Source organism: Pelodiscus sinensis, chromosome 2, assembly GCF_049634645.1.
Source record: "Pelodiscus sinensis isolate JC-2024 chromosome 2, ASM4963464v1, whole genome shotgun sequence".
Taxonomy (NCBI): Eukaryota; Metazoa; Chordata; order Testudines; family Trionychidae; genus Pelodiscus; species Pelodiscus sinensis.
The window spans coordinates 177,496,457-177,522,787 of NC_134712.1; the positions used below are offsets into that span (position 1 = coordinate 177,496,457).

At 42.4% G+C, this 26,331-nt stretch overlaps 1 protein-coding gene and 1 long non-coding RNA gene across 4 annotated transcripts in view; one reads left to right on the forward strand and one right to left on the reverse strand.

Annotated features, from left to right (window-relative positions):
- CTNNB1 (catenin beta 1) overlaps window positions 1-17,400 on the reverse strand; it is a 29,682-nt gene extending 12,282 nt beyond the window's left edge. The window contains exon 1 of the mRNA NM_001286932.1: window positions 17,368-17,400. The gene's annotated coding sequence lies outside the window, so the exon portion shown is untranslated. The remainder of the gene's footprint in view (window positions 1-17,367) is intronic.
- A 131-nt stretch (window positions 17,401-17,531) lies between these two features.
- Window positions 17,532-25,708, forward strand: LOC102447363 (uncharacterized). 3 transcript variants are annotated; one of them, XR_012901905.1, is made up of 5 exons: window positions 17,539-17,669; window positions 18,171-19,552; window positions 20,712-20,800; window positions 21,268-21,330; window positions 25,179-25,708. It is a non-coding gene; the product is annotated as an uncharacterized LOC102447363 (long non-coding RNA). The 3 variants fall into 3 exon arrangements; XR_012901904.1 differs by having other exon boundaries at window positions 18,171-19,453; XR_012901903.1 differs by lacking the exon at window positions 18,171-19,552 and having other exon boundaries at window positions 17,532-17,669.
- The last annotated feature ends 623 nt before the right edge of the window (window positions 25,709-26,331 follow it).

The window sequence follows — 26,331 nt, forward strand, 5'->3', positions numbered from 1 at the left end:
CAAGTGCATGCAAAAGAGCTCCCACCCTGCTTCCCCATCCCCCCACCCACCCAAAAAAAGCAGCTTCACAGCCTCTGCCTGACTCCAGTCAAAGTTAAGCTTCTATGTTACAGGAAATCCACTGTTCTGATGTTGCATGGCATTTTGGTATGTGTTCAGACTGTCATTTCCAAAAGACAAGAATAGAAACTAAAATACAAGTTAAGCTCGAATGACGAGCCCAGCAAGAGTCTCATTTTCAATCTAATCAAGTTTAGTGAAGTTACAGAAATATAAGAAGCTAGATGGTAAAGTAAGTGCAACTGGAAAATTGACAACCCTAACAAAATATTTTAATCATAGATCAGAAGTCCACATTAAAACCATCTATTAGTAAACTATCAAGAAAGATTTCAAGATTTGAAAACTGCTGGCAGACACTTTATTCAGAACCTTCTGCACGTTGGGCCTGTTTTACTGATGCATCTGGCAAACTTATTACCCTCAAAGTCTTTTATTACCAAGCAATGAGTCGCTACAATTTCAGTTAACTAAGCAATTGAGAAAAATTCAGGAAAGCAAAAGCAAGGCAGGTGGCTTCAAGTAGCATGCATGCCTAAGCACACTAGAATTTTATATTGAACCTACATCTATGTATAGTACAATTAGATATACTAGTATATTAATATGTATTTTGTTGATGCCTTCTAAGATGTAACTAGGTCTCATATGCTGTAGTTAAGACTAGGGAAGTGAAAGGTTAACCGGCTAACCAATAAACATCACCCTAAATTGATAACGCTTACCAGTTCTGATTAACTGTAGGGTCTGGAACAGCTCCCTCCCACTCTAGGCAGTGGGCAGCTCTCCACATAGGCAGGGGTTGCTCCAGCTGGCTGGTGGGAGAAACCCCTATACACATGGGCTCAGCCCAGGTTACATGCTGGCTCCCCAGGACAAAGCCTCCTCCATGGGAGCAACCCCTGCTGGCCCTGCTTGCTCCACTCCTGTGAGGTGCTTCATGGCAGGCGCTGCAGTATAAAGCTTGTTAAAACTTTATACTGCATAGCCCACAGGACACGTAACCATTACACTTTTCAGACATTACACAGTTACTTTTAACTGGGGTTATAAAAAGTCAGACAGACTAGTCTTCTGGATGTGCCAGGAACAAGGTATTCTACCCGGATTTTTAAACTTACTTTGTTGCAGATCTGTCCCAACTTCTTCCTCCTAAAATATCTTTTTACCAGGACACGGGTTAAACCCCTAAAATCCAGGACACTCTGATTCAGCAACATCCGTGGTCAGGCAGGACGGACTATGAATATTGCTGGATCAGAGAGCCCCAGCTGGCCAGGTTCAGGGAATAGAGCTGACAGCGGGGAGCACAGCCCCAGTGGCAGCAGGCTGGCTTGAGAGAGAGCAGAGCCCAGGCTACAACTGGTGGAAGGGAGTGCAGCTCCTCTGAGGCTGAAGGCAGAGGGGTCAGCGACCTGGAGCGCAGCCCCAGCCCAGTGAACAGAGCAGGTTAGAGAGCACAGCCCCATGCCCAGATGGGAGTACAGCCCTACCCAGGATGGGGGCAGCAGGGTTGGTGGGGGAGCAGAGCTGACAGCAAGGAGGTGAGCGTTCACCTCCCCTGGTGTGGTAAACTCTGATTCAGAAGCACTCAGGTCCCAAGGGTGCCAGACCAGGAAGGTCCTACCTGTAGATATTCCTTTACCTATTAATCTAGTTTATCATATACTTGAAATTAGTACAGGATGGAGTTTCTTCTGGAAAGATCAGATAACCTACTCAAGCTATAACTGTCCAGCCCTTCATTTGTTTAAATTAATGTTAGAGGCATCAACAGGTTAAGCAGCACTAAGACTCCTCTGCTCTTCCATTTCTGTTAATGGTCAGGATTCATTGCTGGTAACACCTAGCTACAGCAGTTAGCATGAAGGGCTGAACATATCCTAGAAACACAGTGCTTACAATATAGGCTACCCAAATAATCCTGTCCAGCTTGCCTCCCTCACTTGCACAAATAGAATCCTTAATTCAAAGTGAGAAGACATCACAGATTTCACCATCTCATGTATTGCTTCAGTAAAGGCTGCCATGCACTTTTCCCTGCAAAAACACTGAAATGCTCTCATCCATGTTTTTCCAGAATGAAAACCTACAAACACTAAGCAGCATGGTAGGAGAAGAGGCCTCTTAAGGGTACAGCCCAGCTGAGTTATCGCTATAGTACTGTAATGGGGAGGTAGCATCCCTTTGATTTTACCACATTGTGCTGTTAGGACACTGCTGCATGAACAGTGCTTATTAAGTGACCAAATTAGTACCATGAATTAATTACAGAAGCTTTTTTTAAGTGTATATAAGGCCTTAAACGTTTGTCTCCAAACAATAGCATGCCACCAATGAGCAAGTTTTGAATTAGAAGCCTATCTTCCAGAATCAGGAAGAATTGACCTTTACCACTGAAATGCATAGACACAATGATAATATTTCATTTAAACAGTCATGATTGACTTTTCCCCTACTCTTTGTCTTGTCTATTTAGATGAAAAGCTCTGTGGCAGTTTAATGTCTAGCACAAAGACGACTCGTTTGTTTCACCTGGGATACTACTGTAAAAAAAGCAACTGAACTAAAAGCAGAAAAGTGTTGATTAGTGAAAGCTGACTGAACAAAATTTTGCACATCAAAATTCTAGATACAAAGCCAGCAATGTTGAAGTCCTTTTTGTACTATAACCCTTTTGTCAAAAAGGATGCCCCGGCAGTTTAACCCAGATTTCTAAATATTTAGGCAGTGATACACTCAGCACTACCAGTGTCAACTGGTTTAAGAGCATAAATTCCTTATGAAGAGAGTTAAGCTCCCAAATCACTTACACATGCAATGCTGAATGTAATACTAACCCCTCAGTAACTTAAGATGGACAAAGGCCTAGATTTTTTTTTTTAATAAGACACTGAAGATTACTTCATTTAGAGTAAACTGACCAAGAATTATAGTACTGAAAGGGTCCTTGAGACATCATCTAGTCCAGTCCCTTGAACTCAAGGCAGAGTGAGTTATCTAGACCAGTGTTTGCCAATTGCTGCTCCGTAGAACCTTGGGGTTCCATGAGAACGCAGCACTCCCCTGCCCCCTCCTAAAGAGGCAGAGTAGAAAGTTTTAGCACCCCATATAAACGAGACATTTCCTACTAACAGCTAAGAAACGTCATGCTAAAATTTAACACTAGTATACAGGCAAGCTCTTTCATAAATTCCCAATAATCTTATTGGCTACGTCTAGACTGGCATGATTTTCCGCAAATGCTTTTAACAGAAAAGTTTTTCAGTTAAAAGTATTTGTGGAAAAGAGCGTCTAGATTGGCACGGACGCTTTTGCGCAAAAGCACTTTTTGCGGAAAAGCGTCCGTGCCAATCTAGACGCGGTTTTGCGCAAGAAAGCCCCAATCGCCATTTTCGCCATCGGGGCTTTTTTGCACAAAACAGTTTTTAGCTGTCTACACTGGCCCTCTTGTGCAAAAGCATTTGCGCAAGAGGGCTTTTTCCCCGAATGGGAGCAGCATAGCATTTCAGCAAGAACACTGACAATCTTACATTAGATCGTCAGTGTTCTTGCGCAAATTCAAGCGGCCAGTGTAGACAGCTGGCAAGTTTTTCCGCAAAAGCAGCCATTGATTCCAAGTGATGAATAATCAGAAGTATTAGTTTGTCCAAGTGTAATGTTCTGTACTTGACTTCTGTCAGTTGTATACCACAGACATTCTAGCAGGGGATAACCATTTTTCCAAAAAGCCTTTGAATCAAAGTTTGAGATTAACATTAGGTTAGTGTCAGACTTCAATTTCATTACTTTCCCTGATTAATATTTCAGTCTGAGCAAGGAAAGGCCAGTTCTCACACTAGAGGGCTTTCTAGGATGTACCACACCCTGAAAGCTCAAAGCTCATCTGCTTTTGTGCAACATCTGTTTACACCACCTCAATTGCTTACATAGATAAGGTTTTGGTGTACTTCTATACCTGTCCTTAATACTATGTAATATGTAAAGACATTTTTAAGCTTCCCAAAAAAAATCAGTTTCAGTAATTTGAGGCCTACCTAGCCTCAAACTTACAAATAGAGAGCTAGTCTGATGATTATACTAGTTTAACATCCCTCCCCCCATGCTCTTTTTTGGTCAGAAGATAGAAAACCCTTACTACCTTCTCAGTTCCCCTGCCCTTTTAATTGCAGACTCTGAAACTATCTTCCAATTTTTTCCACCAACAGTATTCCAAAAATAAAAATCTAATGACAATTTTCTTGATATCTCAAGACTTGGTCAGTGGTCACCAACAAGTAGTTTGGGATCTACTGGTTTAGCTTGGAGCCTGACTGGTGATCCAGACTGTTGGCCAGGAGGCTATCAAGTGCCAGCACTTCAGCTGCCCCTCCCTCCTGCCCTCTGCCTTGGAAACATCCCCTCTCTTCCCCCCCCCACCTCCTGCTTGCTGTGAAGAGTGGGGAAGGCAGAGATGAGGGGTACTGATGTCAGGGTGCCCCCTCTTATCCCACCCATACCCAATCTCCACAGAGGGTGGATGTGACAGGGCTTAGGATGGAGGGATCGTGCTGGCAACTGCCCCCTATATCTAAACATGCTCAGCATGCTTAAAGGGGCAATGTGAATCGGACACACCCTGTGTGTGTCTTACTCACACAAACACCATCTTTCACACTCTCCTCCCGACCCACATAGTTGTGATGTTCCTAATTGTCACAATATTTTAGGGTTTTGACTGCCTGCATTGTATTCCATTTAAATTCAATTCTTGGAGTAGAGAGTTCTAAAATGCCTAACCTGCTGTGACAATTATCCCTATGGTGATTTTTAAAATATATAGCTAGTTTTGTTTTCTCATGGTGCACATAAAATTCTAATTTGCCCCCACTCCCCATCTAAATGTGGAATATTGGCCAGTCTCTCCTTGAATTGGGCTGAGTCTCCTGCAGCCAAATTGCAAACCGCACTTTGCTAAGCTTTTTCCACAAGAGGCTTTTCCAACATTCGGCCCATCTATACTGGGTCAAATGTCAGGAAAAAAAATAAACCCTTTTTCGGAACATCCCTTCTTCCTCGTAAAACGAGGTTTACAGGGATCCTGAAAAAGCACAATCTGCTCTTCTGAAAAAGTTTCGGAACAGCAGACTTCTTCCCTGAATGCAGCAGTTTCTCCCAGGATACCTCTGGTATCCCAGAAAAGGCTATGTCTACACTACAGAGGTTAACAGTTCAGCAGCAAAGTGGGACTTCCTCTAGCCCAGCCCTGCATTGCTCCAGGAAGCAGCTGGCATGTCCCTGGGGTCTCCCTATGCTGCCTTTGCCTGCAGCTCCCACTGGCCAAGAACAGGGACCCAATTAGTTAATTGGCAGGTGTGGTGCAGTGCATGGAGTCACCAGCCCTCTGTGCCTCCTCCTTCTGGAGCTGCTGCAGGACAGGTCTGCTGCTTTTGGGAATGGTGCAGTCCCAGGTTGGGAATGAGAATGCATTAGTGCCACTGTCACTGCTTAAGGTAAGTAGGGTCCAGCTAGAGCAGTGGTCCCCAACCTTTAGAGCCTCCCGGGCACGGGGCCACTCACATGCTGGGGGCAGGGTTGTGCATCCTGGGGCATGCTGGGGCAGGGATGCCCTTGCACCCGGCGCCGGCATGTGCCCCACGGCCAGGGCCGCCCGAGCTCCTTGTGCTGTGGGCCCGGCGCCACCGCCCGAGTAGCATGCCTGCATGTGCCCCGGGGCTGGGGCTGCCCGAACGCCGCGCACCAGGCGCCGGTGCGTGTCGCGCGCCTGGGGCCGGTGCCTCTAGTGCACCGCATGCCAGGGCCAGCCCAGGTTGTCGGCGGGTGCATTTTTCCTGAGCACTTGCCCCAGCCTTGAGTTCTTCCTGAACCCAAATTCTCCGACACCTGTACCCTGAACTCCCTCCTACATCCCAACCTGGTGCAAGTGAGTGAGGATAGGGAAATGGAGCCTCACAAGTGGGAGAGGGAGGGGCTAGAGCATGAAACAAATATGTGTTTGAAATTACATTGAATTGCACTTCTATTCAAAATGCAATGTTGTGCTTAAAGTTGGAGACTACTGCTTTAATTCAAGATAGGGAAGGGACACATCTTAATGGTTTCCTCCTTTGGTGAGCTTTTTTTTTAAAAAGTGACATGCTTCTTGGACATAGGACTTGAGTGTTTTAAAGAAGTTTCCCCTTTTTACTTGTGAAGTCAAGACAATCATGGAGTTTTACATGAGAAATATCAAGTATGTCAAGATCTCTAATGGAAGTAGTTTTATTAATCTTGCATCATGAACATTAAGGAGGCCAGTCTTGCTCCTCAGGAGCGGAGATAGGGTTGTCTTTATTAAAGACCATATTTCTTGGTCAAAGCACATGATGAAGTGCAGCTTCCAGTGAAACCAAAGCTGGTAAAGTTTCAGTGTTCATTTAAAAGAATCTAGTGGCATGAATAGGAATGTCCACATTGCAGTTGGGAGCAAGCTTCTCTGAGCAGACACTACTCTTGCTTGCTCATCTCCAGCTGGTGTGCTAAAGATGTGGACACTGCAGCTTGGGCTCTCAATCACACCCAACAATCTCCTGGGTCTGAGCAACCTACATGCTACTACTTTAGCCTGAGCTGAGCTTGCATGCACGCGTGCAAGACTGTCTACTCCTGCTTCAAGGCTCACTCTCAGCTGCAGTACAGGATACTTGCACAGCCTTGTATTTAAAAAAAAAAAAGTCTTCCAAATTTTGAAGTATAAGGGTTGACAGTTTGATACTAGTCCCAACTTCAGTTCTTTCTAGATAAGATGTAGCTCAATACCCATCAGACAAGAGCAGTTTGTACACACTGTTTGCCAGAGTCAAGTTTTATTTAGGGAAAAACCTTACCTGAATTAGCACAACTAAGCCCACTTACTGTTAGAGCTACCAAGGCTTTATTCCCCTTGCATAAATCAAGCACACAAAATGCAGTACACTGAATTATCATACATCACTGACATTCCTAGTTAATCTATTTTCTGACTGCTGAGATCAAATGCTATCAGAAAGCAGTCACTGGACCCTACTCAGCATTCCATTTTTCATTGCTCTCTGGATAAGATGTTCCCATCTCCATTTATGGAGTGCTTAGTTTCTTCTCCATATTCAGAGCTTCCCATTTTGAAGATTTTTAAAGGAGAGAGGACGAGAAGTCTACAGCTAATTTTTGGACCCTTTCATCAAGGACCCAATTGTCTTGTAGGAAATTGAGAAGCTGAAGTAAAACTGATCTGGTTTCCTGCTGCTGCTACCAGCAACTAGCAAGAGAGAGTAGAGCTGGTGCTGCCTGCAAGCTCAAGGCACCAAAACAAGCAGCTCTATTTAGAATGCCTTTTCTGCAATTATAAAGGGACCACTTTTTTGAAAGAAAGATTAAACAAAGTAGAAATTGGTTTTGCAACTCCCATGCTCTCTATTTACAAGGGAACACCTTGCTGCTGTTTGATTTTGAGTTCTGTAGATGTGTATTACCTTCTTTACAGGACCCAAGCATGAACCCCAACTGAAAATAAAATACCATGCTCAGACATTTGAGTTAATACATTTCTCCAGCATAAGAAAAAAGTAAGATATTATCCATTATTGCTTGAGGAAGGAGCTAGTTTCTTTAATGCAGAATACTAAGTCCCAGGACTTATCACTGATAGATGCTGTCCCAAAGTAAAGGGCTTTCAGGAAACACTGGTTCTTGATTTAGCAGCAATGCCGCCAATGGATGACCCCGTATGACAGGCAGGCAAGACTGCATGATAGTATGTAAATTAACTCCATGTTATGGAAATAATTCCTAGAACACATCTCCTATAACAGCTGGCCAAGTAATTCCTTAGACAAAAGACTAAACAGGCACAGCTCCTGGGATAGGGGCACACCACACAGCTGTGCACACTACAGTGAAGCCCAATTACTGGCCAATAGGAGCAATGAGGAGGGGTGCCTACTAAGAATATTAAATATTGACTACTTAACTAATCAATAGTTGATGCATTTTGCATTGATTAGTCAATAGGAAGCCTCTGCCTTTGAAGTGAATCAACAGCCCTAGGGCTGTTGACACTTCAAAGGTGAAAGTGCCATGTGGAGCCCAGGGTCAGCTGGGGACTCCCCCATTGACCCCGGCCTCCACACAGTGTTTCAAAATGGCAGCACCACATGAAGCCTAGGACCAGACCCTGGGCTCCAAGCAGTGCTGCCACTTTGAAGTACCCCCTGCTCTTCTCCCCCCACCCTTGCTGCCTCTGACAGAGGTAGCACAAGCAGAGGGATGCGACTAGTCAACTAGTCTGTCGACTATCCAATAAGCATTTGCTTATCAGATAGCTGACTAGTCCTTCACATCCCTAGTGCCTACAGGGAGCACTTCTCTGCAGCATGCAGAGCCCCTTCCTCCCCCTGCCAGGCAAAGCCTGAAAATTGGATCAGGCCCAGGAAGCTTGCTCTCCCCACTGTCGTCTCCTCCCCTCCCCACACACATAGTGGGGAGCTGGCACTGCAGCAACAGTGCCCCCTGTGCAGCTAGCGCACCAGCTCATGTTGCTGGGGGGGGGGGGGGGAGGAAGAGAGAGAGAGAGATTGATTAAGCCTTGAGCCAGATCAAGGTGAGCCACAGGTTCTCCCTACTCCTGCTATTGGTCAACCCCATGCTAGAACAGCTATAATACCTGTAGATTTCCCTAGTACATACAAAGATGAGAGTTAACAGGGAGCCATAATGAATCAAGATTTACAGGCAAGGAAAACAGTATTCTTGCCAAATGGCTGAATCACACAAAATACTTAGTCATTTCATCCAAGAAGGAACCAAGTCAAATTGTGAATTATTTGCCATCTCATCAGTACAGACTGCCTAAATACACTTCCATGAATTGTGTTAGGAAGATAGAGGCAATCCCTTCACTGAAATGGCAAAGCTCACAACTCAGTTGAGCAAGCATTTAAAAGTGGGGGGAAAAAAAAGTAAAAACTCTGAATTAAAATAGTTAAGTATTTTGTTCTCTAGCAAGGAATTTCAGGGTTGAGCTTTTAAACTATTGAAACTAATTGCTATTAGTGACAGACTCTCCTTTTGCAGAGCAACAATTAAAAGTGTTTGAGAAACTCCCAGGCTCTAATAGGAGTAATACTAGTGGAGATTAGTTGACATTAAGATTTGGAAGATGCATACTTGGAATTAGGATAACAATTACCAAAACTCAAATAGAGGAAATAATGGCAGGTACATTATGGTTTGTGGTGCTCTCTCAAGACTGGTGATGGGAAGTACACCACATGATGACTGTACATACAAGTTACATTCCTATTCTAGCACACTAATCAGAACCTTGATTACAGCAGTTTTGAAAGCCAATACCGAAATAATAGTGACATTTACAGTTTAGTTCATTGTAACTAAAGATGCAATAGTATGAGTCTTCATCTGATGGTTTTAACACCATCCAATTTCAGAAAGTATGTATTTATTCAACTCCAACTGCAATGCATTAAGCTTTCAGAATACTAATCGATATTCTCAAGTTATCTGCTACCTAAGGATAATTATTTAAAGGTTTGAACTCCTTCACTGTAGTCAATATGATAATGTGACTAAATGAAATCTTTTGTAAGAAAACTTAATTTGATTCATATTTGGTACTAACCGAATGTTAATTCAGTATGTAAGAGCCAATCACAAGGAAAAAAATTTGAACTTCACTGACCCTTGCATGCCTTCAGATGTTTTATCCCCTGCCTACGTTGTTGTATAAGTCAAGGAAACATGGTAGGATCCACAGATTTTTACACACGGATGATTTAGACTGTTGTCCAGCCTACTTACATAAGTAACAGGCTATTGAGGAGGCATTTTTCCAAGCTCAGGAAAGTGTTATAACATCACCTGTACCTCCCTCCCACCACATTTGTCTGAAATGTCCTTATTTAAGCCTAGTGCATTTAGCCAAAGAATTTAACTATTTTTTTTTTTAAATGGGAGTTAGACATTTGAAGTGACGAAGTCAACTAGTGATGCAAGATGGGTAAGGTAATCTCTTCCATTGAGCAGCTTCTAATGGAGACAAGCTTTTGAACTTAGAGCTCCTTAAAGAAACCTTTAAAATCCTGGGACCAACTTGAAAGCCCCAACATTGAGTCTACTGTGCTGCAATACATGAAGCTAGGTTACTGATTTTAAAAGTAACTGAACAGTGTTGTATTGATTGCAAAGTTTCAGGTAGTAAGCCCAGTCTTCCTCTACACCAAGCCTGCACAACTCAGAAAGTGGCAAGGGCCATATTACTCCAAAGAAGACAGCTGTGGGCCACAAGTAGGAATGCTCTCCCAAAAAATACTGAACACACGGACTAAAAATTTGTGTCGAGCAAAAACTGGTCTCTCCTGCACCTTGCCACTTGGTGCCTTCCCTTTTCTCCTGACCTGCTCCCCTCAACACAAGCCCCTTCCCCGGCTTCTCCCTTCCAATTTGCGAGGCTGCCGGAGCCTTTTTAAATCCAGCAATCACTGACTGACATCACAATGCCACGTCATGCCAGCGTCCTGGCATCAGCTGGCATCCTGTCCTCTGTCTTGCACCCTGCCTCCTCGCACCGAAGCTGCATACAGGCAGCCTGGCAGTGAGAATCGCCACACTTCCCCCTCCCCAGCAGCACTTTGCTCCTCCGCCCGGCTGATCAGATGGAGCCGCGCTACCAGTAGTCAGCACGGGCCGCACAGTGAGCCCCTGCGGGCCGCATGCGGCCTGCAGGCAGTATATTGTGCAGGCCTGCTCTACACCATCTGTTAACCTACTGGAGATGGACACTGTTGTATATCAGGGATAGATGAAGCGGTACTGTCACCACATGACCATTTTATAGTATTTCTTTGTACTGGAAAAGCACTTTCAGTTTAATGTCCTTGTAATGCATCATATGGACATTTGATCCAAATTACTTGAAGCCATTAAGCCAGTCAATACATAAAAATTCTGATCCCTTCCCACTGCCTATCACAGCTTCAGACTTGGATGCTAGACTACGAAGTATTGAGGCAGCTACAAAAAACTAACTTGGCGTAAGCTAGTCTGGTGTTTCTCAAACTGTGCTCTGCGGAGCCTCAGGGCTCTGCGAGACATCTCCAGGGGCTCTGCGAGATTGACAAACTGAAAACATCAATAGGTACAACACAATCAGTGGACTGCTGGGGCTCCGCATAAGTTTACATATAAAGGGCTCCAGAGCCCAAAGAGTTTGAGAACTGCTGAGCTGTTCAATACATAGGGTAAGAGCACAGACTTAATGTTTATGTAAGTCATTTGTACTATGAGTAGCAGTCTCCCAGCAATATCCAGTTATTTACTCTTGCAGATCGTTCTAGACTCACACTGAATTTGATATATTCTTAAGAAAACCTAATCTAAAGGTTTGCAAGAGAAAGACTCTGAACTATAGCATCACTATTGAATATGTCACCAGCCAGTAGATCAGGATCCACTAGTAGATCTTGAAGCATCTGATAGGTGATCCTGACTGGTTGGGCTAGGAAGCATTGTCACTTGAGTTGCCCCACCACCCACTGTCATGCTGCTCTTGCCCTCTGCCTTGGAGCTGCTCCCCGGGAGCCTTCTGCTCGCTGAGCAGGGGGTGCTGGTGTCAGAGTGTCCCTCCCCTCTCACCCTGTACCCTATCTCCATACAGAGAGAAAGGGTGGAGGGAGCTTGGCAATGAAAAAAAAAATCTTATCACTCACATACTGTATGTGTCTGTCATTCTCAGACACGGTCTTTCACTCTCATCCAAACACATACGTATGTGGGGGAGGTGCTATTACTTCTTTCACTGCTTGCAAAGTGGGTAATTTTGGTTTTTGACTCGTCTGTGCACTTCATAGTTCATTTCTCTTAAAAAATTAAATTAAATTTGAATGTAATTACTGAGTTCTAAAATGCCGAATGTCGTGGCTACAGTAATTATCTCTATGGTATTTGCTGCTCCGGAGAAGTGACTGACATGTCCGAGAAAGGCGGAACAGGGGTTCTCCATATGCTAGCCATGCCTGCAAACACCACTCCTGCAATTCCCATTGTTCAACAACAGGGAACCATGGCCAGTAGAAGCCGTGGGCTCAGGCAGGGCTTGTAGATGAGGGGCAGCACCTGGCAATATGGAACCATTGCTGTACATGCCAGCTACTTTCAGGAGTGTTTCAGGCCAGCGCAGGAGAAAGCCTGCCTTAACCCTACTGCCCTACCAGTTAAGCAGTCTCAGTTAAATAATGCCCAGTCACAGCATGCATCCTGAATCCCTGTCCCAGTCCAGAACCTTCTCCTGCATCCAGCCTCCTGCTCCAGACATGGGTTCCCTGTACCCAAACTCCTTCCTATAGCTTGCACCCTGAACCCCATCCTGGACCCCAATCTCCTGCCATGGGCTACACCCAGAGTCCTTCTTGATAAGGGCCAGCAATGTGGGGGGGAAGTGAGTAGTTGAGGGACTAGTTTATTATCCAACAAGCTTTTGCTTATCGCATTGTTGACTAGACACTTGCATCCCTAATCCATAGGCCAAAAAAATTCTGATGCTGTGTCCACAACGTGGCCTTAAACCCAGTTATTTGCAGTGATTCCAGCAAAGCACTGTAAAGTCAGATTTTGCAATGAATGCAATTCCAATTTGTTCATATGCTTTTGTTATCTAATCTTAGCAAGCTACAGCAACAGTATGAATGTACAAATATGGTTTACGAAAACAGCTTCTCCTACACACAAGACACCATTTTAAAGCCACATTGAAATCTTACAACATTAATCAACTACATTTTATAAAGCTGGACTATTGTACTATGAAGATTTAGAAAGTCATACACAGCAAAGCAGGCCCTCTGAAGATCACTATAGCTTAAAAGTAGAATACCTTCCATCAATCTATGAGTCCATTTATTGCCAAAAAAGGGCAACATTTGTCCCACAAAGTTGAGACTGGCACAGCATGGTTGCGTCTGTTAAAGATGCATCTCTTCCGCCTCTTCAATTGTGCATAAAGCTCTCTAATTAGCATGAAGTAACTTACAAGCAGAGGACCCAAAAGATTCTACAGGTCCTTTTATATTAGTGTTGTACTTCAAAACAAGTCTGAAAACTATCATAGTTCTGTGTTTCTTTAAAAGTTAACAAAACATGCTCAGTTAGACTGACTATTCCTATACATCTCGAACCTCTCTAGTCCGACACCCTCGGGACCTGATGGAATCTGAACCACAGAATTTTCCAGACCATGGGAAGTAAATATTGTTTAGTGACATGACCAACATTTCCACAGCTTACTGGGCTCTTAAAAGATTTAGGGGTAAAATTTGAGCTAAACAGCATAGAATACTGAGGAACTAGGACTGGGTGGCTGTAAACAAACTTTATGGGACCATGGGAAATATGGCCACACCCATAAAAAGCGGACATCCAGTTAACTAAAAATTGTTCCAGATGATAGATGTTTGAGCCAGACAACTCTGGACTAGAGAGGTTCAACCTGTACAATATAAAATAGTACTTGTTATGCACCATTCAAGCAAAATCAGTATTACAGGACTTGAAGGGGTCTTCCAGATTTTTTTTTTAATCTACCTTTGGCAAATAAAGCAAGGAAGCAAAAATTGTGTCTTGACAGTCAGCAAGGTCCCCATCATAACACATTCACAGTTCCAGCTACTCTTAGGAATGGCTTATGCTAAAGTAGTTGTTACCCATTTCCACAATATTGTTCAGCCTTTGTTTATGCTCGCCTTCCAGAAAATCCAAAATTTATTAAAATTACATATAATTGATCTCAAAGTTGTTTACTGTGGTTTCATACTGTAATGAGCTATAATCCCTTAAAGTTGGAATCAATTTAAAAGTGTGATATGGCAGCAATTTGAGTAGTACCATATACAAAAACCACATTGAAGACAGTCTAGACCTAAGAAAGGACCCCAAACATCCATGCCAAGAGCTGTGCCTTAATTATTAGTTAATGTTCTCTTCAAAGCTTTTACACAGAACTTTACATTTTATGAAGATGTGTTGAGAGAACAAAGTAGAACTCTATACCCATGTGCCCATTTGTAAAGCAGCCTCAACACTGTAATACCCTGCATCAAAGTTCTGCTGCTAGACTTTGCTTATGCAGAAGTGTATTTACCTGATTCAACCAGGTGTTAGATTCTCACAAATCTTTGCACTAAGACAGAACTGAATACACTACTTATGTATTTAATGTTTCCCCATTAGTTTCCACAGCTTAAAATATAAGAAATTGAGTTGTTAAATTTAGATACAAAGGACACATCAGAAAGCTGAGAATTTGTAAGACCAGTGGCTGGACTAGCAAACCTGTCAGTCTTATTCCATGAACGGAATAATTTGGAAATACAGGCACTCATAAAATGTATTTCAACTCCTTGACAAAAATCAGAAGGCGGCAAAGTGGATATTAGCAAAGTTTGACAATATTCAGAGTCTGATCAACCTCTTTCATTTAACTTAAGTCATCTGTATGTAGCATTTGCACATCTCCCTGAGGGAGAGTCAGATTTTTGGTCACTTCAGGGGAAACAAGTACTATTGCTAAGCCAATGAGAAATACACAAAATATTTACTATAATAACTACAGATTTCAAAATTCCCTTTTATCATTTGAATGCTATTCCTATCCACTTCTAAATCAGATTAACAGCACTATTTGTTACAATGGCTGTTTAACCACTGTTCCCTTTTTGAGTGCATTAATTTTATAGCCAGTGTATCTCCAGAGACAAAAGAAAACTGAAGAGAAAGTTAACACTGCATGAATCACTCAAGAAAGCAGGTCAACTGGTTTTGAACCTCTCCCACATGGAAGTTGATATAATGAAGGGGAAGAGGGAGAAGTAGAATGTGTAGCAGGCACTGGAAATACTTTGCAGGTTTTTATAAAGCTGTGAATTACTGTAATACTGCTATTCTTCAATGTGGCACATTTATAAGATCTGATCTATTCAGTTAACACTATTCTAAGAAGTGGATGACAGTATCCAGTCAGATCAGCATATCAAGAAAATCTCACAAGTTTAAAAGGAGGACTTTGCCTCACCCACTCTTTATGATGACAGTTTTCCTTGATAAACCTGCTCTAGCCCAGGGCAGCAGGCACTTAATTTGTAAAACTAAGTTACCTTACAAATGACAGCAACTAACACACAGAAGTAACAAATGCTAGCTACCCAGCCACAGTTACACAACCCTATTTTTTAAACCCTGAATTAGAACCGCATAACCAGATGAAAGTCTTGAGTTCTGTAGAGACACTTCCAAAAAAAAAAAAAAAAAAATCTTGCTTACATGCCTTAAAAGTAGAAATAGCTCAAGTCAAAAAGCTTAGGACACTTGAGGCAATAGGAAATAGTTGAAGCCACTCTGAGTTGGCTACAAGATGTAGATTCTACTGAAGTCATGAAGCACAAGTTGTGCAGTAAATTAACATTAACTGTTGTGTCAGAGCAACCTCTATAGCCAGCCTACAAGTCTCTTCAGTTCTACATTTTTGAAGACTGTTTGTATTAAAAAATGGCAGTCAAACACTAGGCTCCTCAAATCAAAGTATACATTTAACAGTATATTAATGCAATTTATAGAATGGTGAAATTTCAGGGTGTTCAGCTCTTAAAGCTGATTTGGGTATCTAAAATTTTATTTTTCAACAGCGCCAAGCATCCAGCATCTGCCATTGATGCCAATGGGATCCACAGACTAGTGTCTTTAGATAAAGATTTTAACTGCCTAAGACAAGTGTGTTAAATTTGTAGGCATTCAACACATTACTAGTTAACTAACAGAATCTAAGGTGGGTAACTTGGCCAAATAGGACTTCACATGCCAGCCCAAAGGAGATAAATCCTAATACAGAATACAAGCAACTTTAAGATCAGAGGAAGCGGTCCTGTTCATTCGGGACAGTTTCTAATCTGAGCCTACTATACTCTCAGAGTCCCCATTTTACTGAAACCCCTCCTTGACTTCCTTCCACCGACCTCAGCATACCAGCCCAGCCTCTTTCCAGTCACCACTTGCATACTTGGGGGAGGGGAGGACCACAGATGTCTGGAAGATAGGAAGCACGGGAACAAGAGACGACCCACACAGAAGAGATCAAGAAAATACAGCCAGCGTTTACAACTGATTCAGTGTTGCTATCCCCCCCCAAAAAAATCTCCCTACGCAGTTAGCATTGCATAGAAGGGCTTTTCCTCCAAAAATCGTACGGAAAGCCACCTTTTCACTTAAAAAAAAAAAAAAAGAGTAGAGACACTACCAGTGGTTTTTTTTTAGTGTATCAAGTTTCTTTTAAGGAAAGAGCCAAGAAACAAAATTAAGATTTCTGATTTGTTTTAAGGCATCGCTGTCCCAAGAATGGCCAGTGTTTTTAATAAATCGTTAAGACTTCAGTTTGGGCAAAAAGCCCGAAACTATGAACGTAAAAGATGCCTGAACTTTTATTTTTAAGTTTTACATAAGCCGGGGGGGGGGGGGGGGAAGAGGAGAGAAGAAGAGTGCAAGTCTGGTCGCCTCCCCTCAGAAGGATCAGCTCTCTCCCACAACACGCTGCATATTCGGAAATGGCCTAATCCAAAGCCAGCAAGTTCCCCTCCCCCGGTAGGAAAGCCTCAAGACACCTCGCTCTTTCTTTAGAGAGACTCCAGCTAGTTGGGTTGTTTTAAACTCGCTCGGGCTACACCCCGCTCCGCAGCAGCCACTACTCAAAACACCCCACAGCGGCAGGGACACCACCAGGCGCCTCTCCCGCAAGCACAACACGCAGCGGAGACAAAAGCCCAGAGCGCAACAGATAACAGCGGCCGCAGTCCAGCAGCACGTTCGTTAGACTTACACCGTCCAAACAAACCCGAACCCGCTTCCCTCCCCCACAGCCGCCCGCTCCCGGAGCCGCGCCGGAACGCCCGCCACAGAGCGCGGAGCCCCCGGGACCGGCCTCCCACCCCAGCGCCCGGCTGCAAACAACGCGCCTCCCGCCACCCCGGCCAGCGGTCCGGCAGCCTCCCGCGAGGCGCCTCAGCTGCCGCCCCGGCCACTCAAGTGTCCGGACCGCCCCGAGCCAGTGCCCCGTGTCCGAGTGACCCCCCCCCCTCCCACGCTCCGGCCAGGCCCAGCGCGGGCCTCCCGCCCGGGCAACCCCCCCCCCCCAGCCTCCCACCCCCGCACAGCCCGGAGCGAGGCTCCCGCACGCCCGGCTCCCCCGCCGGGCTAAGGGAGGGAAGCGGGAAATGAGCAGAAAGCGCCACTGACACCGCGGGGAGGCAAGAGCGCAAGGTCCCGCAGCCCTGGTCTCCGGCCGCCGCCGCCTCCGGTCGGTCGCCGCCGGACACTCCCCTGCCGCTGCCGCCGAACCAAGCGAGAGGCTTAAAATGGCGTCGCTCGCAAGGAGGTTCTTATAGGGCGCGCGAGGCGAGGCTGTATCCTGCCGCCGCTGCCGGGCTCGGCGCGCAGCATTCCACAGGCACCCAAGCGCCCGGGCAGGGGGAGGAGAAATAGTGCCCGGCTCCCTGGGCGGAGGGAGACAAAGGGCAGCTGTGCGCCACCCGCCGAAGGTAGCTCGCCCCTGCGGAGGGCGCTGGGGGGAGGCGGGCGGAGTTGCACAAGGGGGAGGGGGTGGGGAGTCTGGGAACACAGGCGGGAGCGGGGGCGCTGTGGAGAACAAGGCAGGATGGGAGCAGTGATCCAGCCGAGAGGGAGGTGTGATGAGGCCAGGATGGGGAGGGGCGGCGGAGACACCTTCTTCGGGAGGTTGGGACGAGGCTGGTTCCTTCCTGCCTGGGAGAGAAGTTGCTGCTGGGGGAACAGCACCAGCGTGTTGTTCTTAAAGGGGCAGTAACCACTTGGCAAGGGATCAGCTGCTGGTTCCTCTCAACCCCTCCCCCCCCAACGAATTAGGAGTTACGGACCGGGCTGAGGGATTTTTACACTCCCCTAGCTATCGAAAGTGGCGTCGTGTTTCCCCCAAGGCTTGCTGCGGAGCGCAGAGCTAATAGCAAGCCCTCTGCGCCTTTGCGTTTCCCGCACCGCTGATTAAACTTTCTGATTTGCAACAGGGAACAAAAAATGATCGTTTCCGAAAGCGGCTTGCAAAACACAACAACGACGGCCCCTCCCCGTCCCGCTCACACTGTGCCCGGCTGGAGGCACACGGTGCCCTGCTTTCCGCCGCTCCTTGAAAAAAAAAAAAAGTGGCAGTGAGTCTGGGGAAGGTGGTTATGACTGAGACTCATTCACGTAGGCGGAAACGCGTTCTGCAATTCCTTTATAAATATTTGTCAGGAAGCTGTTGCCAAAGAAAGTATCTAGTTATGCAATGGCTTTATGGGAGAAACTCGACTTTTTCGCCTTCTGGAGGAGTTTTAAAAACAGGAAAATAGTATGAATTACACATGCTTTCCCACTGCATGCACGATCTTGCACATCCACTTCAGCCTCTGCATGCCTATTGCAAACTCTTTTACAGACTTTTTCACTAGCAAAATATGTTCAATATATCAAGTAGATAGTTAAACTATAATAAGAGACACAATTTAGCGAATGAGCATGGATACAAATGAGTGTATTCTAAAAAAAAACCCACACAGCTAGAACAAAACCACGGCATTTTTTTAATACATGATTTTGCAGTAGCAAAATAAGGTTTTTTAACGTACGCAGAGTGGTGTTTTTGTTGAGTTTTTATATGCGTTTTCTTCGTATATCATATTGAACTAGCCACATATCTTTTATAGTGCCTCTTTTTTGTATCTGCACTGGATGTAATTCACATAAGCTCTTTTTGCTCCTATCTGATCGTGTATCTGCTCTTCAGAGAAAAAAAAATATATATACACACACACAGCGGCTCTTTCTTTGTATGCTTAATCTTGCACTAGCGGGATGTTTTAAACTGGCATTTGATGTTGCACTGGCTAGACTTATTATGCAGTCTCTTTGCACGCGCGATTTTGCACCGGTAAAGTATATTTCAGGCAAACAAAACAACCGCCTACATTTGGACTTTGTTTGCCGTGTTGCCTGTTGCCTGGCGTGGGAAAGGAAGATGCTTTAAACTTTAAAGTCTTCTACGTAGGACCGAAAGTGGTTCGCCCGCTGCTCGCTCTCGCGTTGCCTGTGCCAAGGCGCCCAGGTCATTAAGGGCGCGTTGTCACTGGGTCCGCTCGGCCCCGTGTTTACCTTAGGTCCCACCGCAGCCTCCCAGGCTCCGCCTCAGCCATCCCAAGGGGTGGGGTTCGGGGCTGGAATGGCGAGCGGCTCTTGGGTGCCAGGAGGCCACGTGGGGAAGCGAGGCGGCCTCTTCTTCCCTCCCCCTGTTCAGCCCACTCCTCGCACGCAGGTAAAGCGGGGCACCGGCAGAGCAGAGCCGGGGTGGGACAACATTAGAGGCTTTCTCAACTGGGGGAGACTTATGTCACTGTTACAATGGGCTTTCAAGGTATTGCTCTTTAACGGTCTCAACCCCCCCCCCCCCATTTTAGGGCATGTAGCAATCTTCAGACTGCTTCTCGCAGTCATTGCCCTGTGAGGGGCCATTCTCCCACAAGCTGTCCCAGCTCCAAAACCCAAGTCCTAGCCTGTATGTGCCGTAGGCATAATGTGTAGTTAGGGGGCGTTATGCCTCTAACTCCAAGAAAGTACTGGGGGTCCTTACATTAGCTAATATATGGCTGCTAAATATACCTCCTGACTGTTGCACTGCATGCCTGACTGAAAGAATCCCTCAATAATCTCAGAAGAAACAAATAAAAGAACCAGGCGAAATAAAACATTCTTCTCGGAAGGTTTGAGACTCAGTATCTGGCCAACATCCAGCAGGAGGAAATCTCTATTGTTCATTAAAATATTTCTGTTCTAAGCACAAAGGTTAGCACAAATGCCCTGTTAGTGGCATTCAGTTTGCATCAGGATTTTTCATTCTGCATTATGACAGCTTTCCAAGGCAGTATGGTTTTGGGGAATTAGGTTGGATACTAGCCGCAAAAGAGCTTGATTCTTTGTGAAACTCCTTGTCTCCCCAGTTACTTTGCTGCATGACCTTGGGCAAATGAATCATATATGTCTTAACTTCACCCTCTGTAAAATGGGGATAATATTTCTGACTGTTAGTATCTTTCACCTGAGAATCTCTGCAGTGGAAAGTATTGTTATTGCCAAATTCACCATAAGCAATTCTTTTGGGTCCTTGATAACAACAGTAGAATCAGTTAAATGCCCTTGATACATTGCATGGTCCCAGATACCTTTCAGAGTCTCTTTGTGTGCTATCCCACCCCCTGAGGTCTGAGGGGACAGGGAATGCTGGAGTCTGGTTTTTTTCAGGAAGAGTAGTCTGTTTGCTTCTGGCCTCAGGACTGTGGACTGCTCTTCTTTTTGACATGAGGACCACTGGAATGAACCTCTTTTAAAGGAGGTTTTAAATTATGAATCTCAGAATGCCTTCAGCAGATTGTGTTGCTTTATAGTGAGTTTAAGAGGAGTTATAAGATTGTATATTTTTAGTCATTTAATCTGTACTAGATTTATTGCAGAGTTGCTAAGTTACTTTTGTATCTAGGCAGTAGTCAATTAACATTTTGATTTGGTTTGGTTTACAGTATTTAGTCAATGAGCAGTTTGACTATTTACCAGATACTTTCTGTTTGGTGGAGATAGCTGAGAAGAGCCATTGCTTTAATAGCTATATGTAAGTCTTATAATTGCAATTTACTTTAACTTGTAATAGCACTTTGTTTTATTACAGATGTTTCTAAAATACAATGTAATATGGTACAGTATGAAAAAGGGAAACATTTTGTCTTGGCTATTAGAATTCAGGGCTTCAGTTAATTAATTCACAATAAACAATGGAGAATATACAATCACTCTACTTATTCTCTCCTCAATCCCCAAGCTTTCATATTATATATATAGGTTTTTTTTTAAAGACCTGATTAGTATTTTAATAGATTTATTTTTGGTAAGTGTTTGTTAGTTATCTATACTGGAGACTTCTTTAAAAAAAAGTCAAACAGCCTTCTGGCAAGACCATTGTGTATTTCTGCAGTGAGACATGTTTGCTGCAAAAGAGAACTTCTTGGTTAAATTTTAAAAAGATAATGATTTAAATGTCTTTTTTAGCCTTTTTTAACATCCTTGACATTGTTTTTGCAGCGTCAACTTTTAACTCCGCATCACAGTAGGGAGCAGCTCAAACAGAAAAAAAAACGGATAAAGGTAAATTTCGTTGGTCACCTTTCTTGCTAAGGCAATTGGAATATAGCTATGTCTTAAAACACATAGTAAAGGAAAAGTTGCAATGGTATTTATATGTACTCAAAGCAGAATGAACAATTAAAGATATATTTAAGTAATAGGGCCCAAATCTTTGATTTCCCATGTTAAAAAGTAATTGATTTCTAACCATGCACATTTTTTGTACAGATTACAGACTAAGTTATAATATTGTTAAAATGCTAAACTAAAAAAATAACAATTTAGCAACACCACAATCCTGCATGTTGGCCATTTAACAAAATTCTTCCACTGAAATTAAATGTGCAGTGTATAAAAACAGTTTTGCACTTTTGATGAAACATGTGGTATGGCAGAAAAATGCTTGTAGTGTTCAAATATTCTACCTGAGACATAATTAAGTAATGTAATGCTTATTGCATAGTTGGGAAATATATTTTATTAATACAAGTCAGAAACTTTGATGTAGTGAAGCAAAGTGCTATCTGTTAGCAGATACTTAAAAAAAGAAAGAATTAGCCAAGTTTCAGATATTGATCAGGTTTGCTTTTCTCATAAAATAATGATACAAAATGTTGCACGTATCTTGGTTGTACACCATCTTCTTGAAATGAAGACAGACAGTAAAACATTAATAAATTAATTGAAAATGTATGTCAAAACAGCTGGTCAGCTAATTGAAATTACATAAAATAGAACATTCTGTAAGTGTTGTTCCAAATATTAGAAATTGTTATTAGTGACCACAAATAATCATTAGTGACCAACACAGTTTGTTTAATCAAAAAGCCTATTATTTCATTTTTGTTTTTTCTTCTTGAGACATGCATCATCTCTGTTATCCACCTTAATTTGTGTGAAAGCCAGCAGCAGTTTAACTTTATTTTTCAGATATGTTTTAGAAACTGAAAAAGTCTTTTACTGATTTAGCAGCAGAGACATTAACTCATCACAATACCTGATTATTGGCATATTAAGCAGTAGATACAGTAAAACTGAACAAACAAAAATGGAAGCTTTGCCATTACCAAATACATACATCTTAACTACTAACCAAATTAATAAACAAATTACTTTGCTTTTATAATATTAATCATTGATAATAATGATCAAGGCCAACAGAAATCCACAATTCTGTTCTCTTTTTTAATTTTGTCAGGATCTATGGGATACTGAATATAAGTTTTCATTTAAAATATATATATATATATATATACACACACACACACACATATATATATATATATATATATATATATATATATATATATATATATATATATATATATATATGTATGTATGTATGTCTGACTTACTGACTATGTACCTGGCCTTCCTAGTTTAAAGGAATGTGTGAGTGATTGCTGTGTTCAGCCAGCCTTGCAGAAAAACTAGCGCAAACTAAAACAATAGACGCAAAGGTGCACTACCTACCTCCTCTCTCCCACACAGCTCCATCCACAAGAAGCCATTTATTTTTCATCTGGGTAACCCTTTAAATGTCAGTACTGTAGAAAGACGAATGCTATATGTGATCTGAACCAAAAACACTAAACACTGAATTGGTGTTTTTTAAAAAACGTTCCATTTCAGGCCTGTTTTTTGTGATTAGGACAGATTTTCCTATTTAGAGTGACCTTTCCTAATTAATATGTAATCTGAAAATATTAGACATCCAGATAAGAGTTGCATTTAACAGACCTACAAATAGGCTATTTTTGGACTAGCTGTTCAGTTTTGCAGTACATCTTATAGCTCAATTAATCTTTTGATTTCTTTCCAGCTGCAAAGGCTAAGTAGTTGTAAATACCTCTTGTCAATCTAGAAAGTTGGCTACTCTCACACAAGCAAGTAAGAAAGATTCCACTGGGCAAATTCAATGGGAGTTGCTCTGAAAACTTTCATTTGGGTATGCAGCGTAGTTGTAGTAATTCATGGCAGGCTTGTAATTATACAAAAGAAACAGTATATATCTTAGTTCTTGGTTCTGAATTTTTTGCAGTATGGAATATGGTTATCATCACCATGCTCTAGAAGTATTTACGGTCATCATTGAAAGAATATGAGTAATGGAGACAATAGCTAGATACTGAAATGACACGAAGCGCTTACAGTATGTTTTCCTTTCAGTGTTCTTTCAATGCAGAGTAAATATCATTCCAGCTCTTAGAAATGATCATTCTTTCCTTCTTTTTATTTCAAAATGGTTGCAGATTTTTCATTCACGAAAAGGTTAAAGGCGTTTCCCCATCGCAAGAGGGATTATCTTACCAGAGGATTCTGGGACTGCAGATGTATACTGCGGCAAAATCCTAAATTCATCGGAAAAAAATCATTTCCAGACCCCAGCTGCCAAAAATAATAGAATTATAGTAAATCATTGATAAGATTAAAACATAAACCCATTTTTACATTCTAAAGTGTTTTAAAACATGAGTCTTTTCTCTCAATTCATTTCTTAAATAATGCAAATTTTAAAGTAGCTTTCCTATCCTAAGCACGCAGCGCCATGAAATCGATAATTTTTGATCTTTTGGTTAGTAGGCAACATGGTGAGCTATTGCAGTGACTGCAGGCAGCAGACATGTTCTTGTCAGCTAAAAATTTTCATATTGTTTTTGAGCCATTGAGACTTGTAGATGGGATAGAGCCAGTTATACCTTCAGTTCGCACTTTGCTGTCGAGACGTAAAACAGCACAGTTTTAGATACACATATAAATATAGATATAGATTTTAAAAACAAGAAGCATTACTGGATTTTAAACAAAAAATTATGTAAAAAGAATGGCTGGTGTGATTATAATCACATCATGCAGGGTCCACGGTTTCCATTTAGTGAAATTTCGCAGAGGGCAACTTCTTAAGAACATCCCTGCTGTGCAGAGTGAAAAGCATGAACAAACCAAAGACAGAATTCATCTGTGTTTATATTTTACAGACAATGAAAAACCTACTCTTTGTATGCCTTTTTTTCCACCTTATTATTTCATGAAAACTGCAGCATTTTCCCCACCCCCATCCGAATTCTCACCACCCAGCACTGCGGTGTTCGGTGTTTCTTTCTCTCTTTTTTTCCCTCCCTCTTCTTCTTTTTTGCTTTCACAAATTCTGCACGCGCCATCTTTGTCTATTGTTATTCTTTTCTAATTTCAGTTACCCATTCTCTTTCAAATCAGTTAATAAATAGAATGCTAAATGCCTGATGAATGCTTGCGTGTTTAATTTTGTTCCCCATTTTGCTCAAAAAAATACACCCCCCCACCCTACCCCAAGAATTTTCTAATAGTACCGTAACCTGTTGTGTGTAGTGGTTATAAAAATATTAACATAATAGCAACAGCTGCAGCCTAAATAGAAGCTATGAGATAATTAATGTGCTACAACAAATTAATTTGCTGCAGGTGCTTGTGCTCTGAACTGCGTAACCCACGCCATTTCAAGTCTGAGTACAATTACTATTCTCTCCACATGCTAAAACAAAATGCAGAGCGAAAATATCTTGTTGTTATAAATATCTTGTGTGTCTGTTGTCAAAGACCATCCTCCCTCCTGCACGTTTGAGCCATCGGTAGAGAAGAGTGGAACAGGCAATTAAAAAACCCTAATAGAAATTTATATATATTTAAAGACGCTCCTGTGATATGTCTAGGCTTGAAGATGTAATGTATGCCTATATATTAAATTACACCAATCATCTCTAACCTGTATTCCAGTGCTTTGTGGGTAAAGACATACTGAGGTATTGCATATGTATAATTGGGAAGGTGTAGGTTGTAAACATCTCAATAGTAACTGATGCAAATTTGTATATTTTCCATTTGCTTTATAGCAGAGAAAAGCAATTGTATTTGCAGTTCATCTTATGGAATCTGCAGTGAATTAGATGAAGAATTTTACTCTCCTCTCTGATAAACAGTGTTAATGGGAGCCAGTTACTAGTTTACCTTTAAGAAATATGCCAAGTAACACACTGCAGCTCCGGAAGGCTACAAGGACAGGAAGCTGAGTGAAGCTAAACCGCCCAGATACAACTATCCATTTTCATTCTTGCGCTACAGTGTGAAGACTAACTTTGTGCATGTAAAAAGAACATACAGATATGATTGCCTTAAATCTTGTGAACAAGCTTAACTAAGGTTGAAGTTTAGAACTAAATTGTTCTGATTGTTCTTCATTAACATTCTATTAATGGAAAATAGTTTTCTGTCTTCATTACCATGATGCACCCTGCATGCTTTTGAATATGTAATTAAGGCTAAGAATGATATATTGTGTATTTTAAAATACTGCTGGTTCGCTGAGTAATCTTAAAAAATGTTATTCTGTAATCTAAATAAAGTAATAATATGTGTATCTTAACAGGGAACTATAAAATTAATTTCCTGAAGACTGCATAGATTTCATCTGTATTTTTGTTTAACTTACCAGTGAGCACCTGCAGGGAAACTTGATGCTGAAACACTACTTGCACTGTGCTCTGGCTGCACATTTTTGAGCCATTAAAAAAATATACTTAAAAGGTCTGATGAGGTGTCCTTACTCACACTAGTCAATGCTTACGGACATGAGTAGTCCTACAAAAGTAATTTGGATTACTCAGGTGAACAAGAGGATGGGTCACATAAATAGGCCCTAAACTAGACTTTGTATACCTAGAATGTCCCAGACCTAAATGAGAAATACCTACAACTATCAGTTAATCAAAGATCTATATACTCCACCAGTGACATTTTCTTGGTGAATATGAAAGCTTTGGTATCAGAGTCTATTTTAGTTCTTCTGTTCTTCTCATCTACTTTAAGAGCCTGATTCTTACATCCTTACAGATGCCAAGCTTCTCTTGTTGTCAATATTTATTTTGCCAGGGTAATAACTACAAGATAAATCCCTATATTTTATGGATTCCAGTAATGTCCATAACAATTTATCATAATGTTCCATCCCCAAAAAAGAATTATCCAGTTTATTAAAATGTACCATTA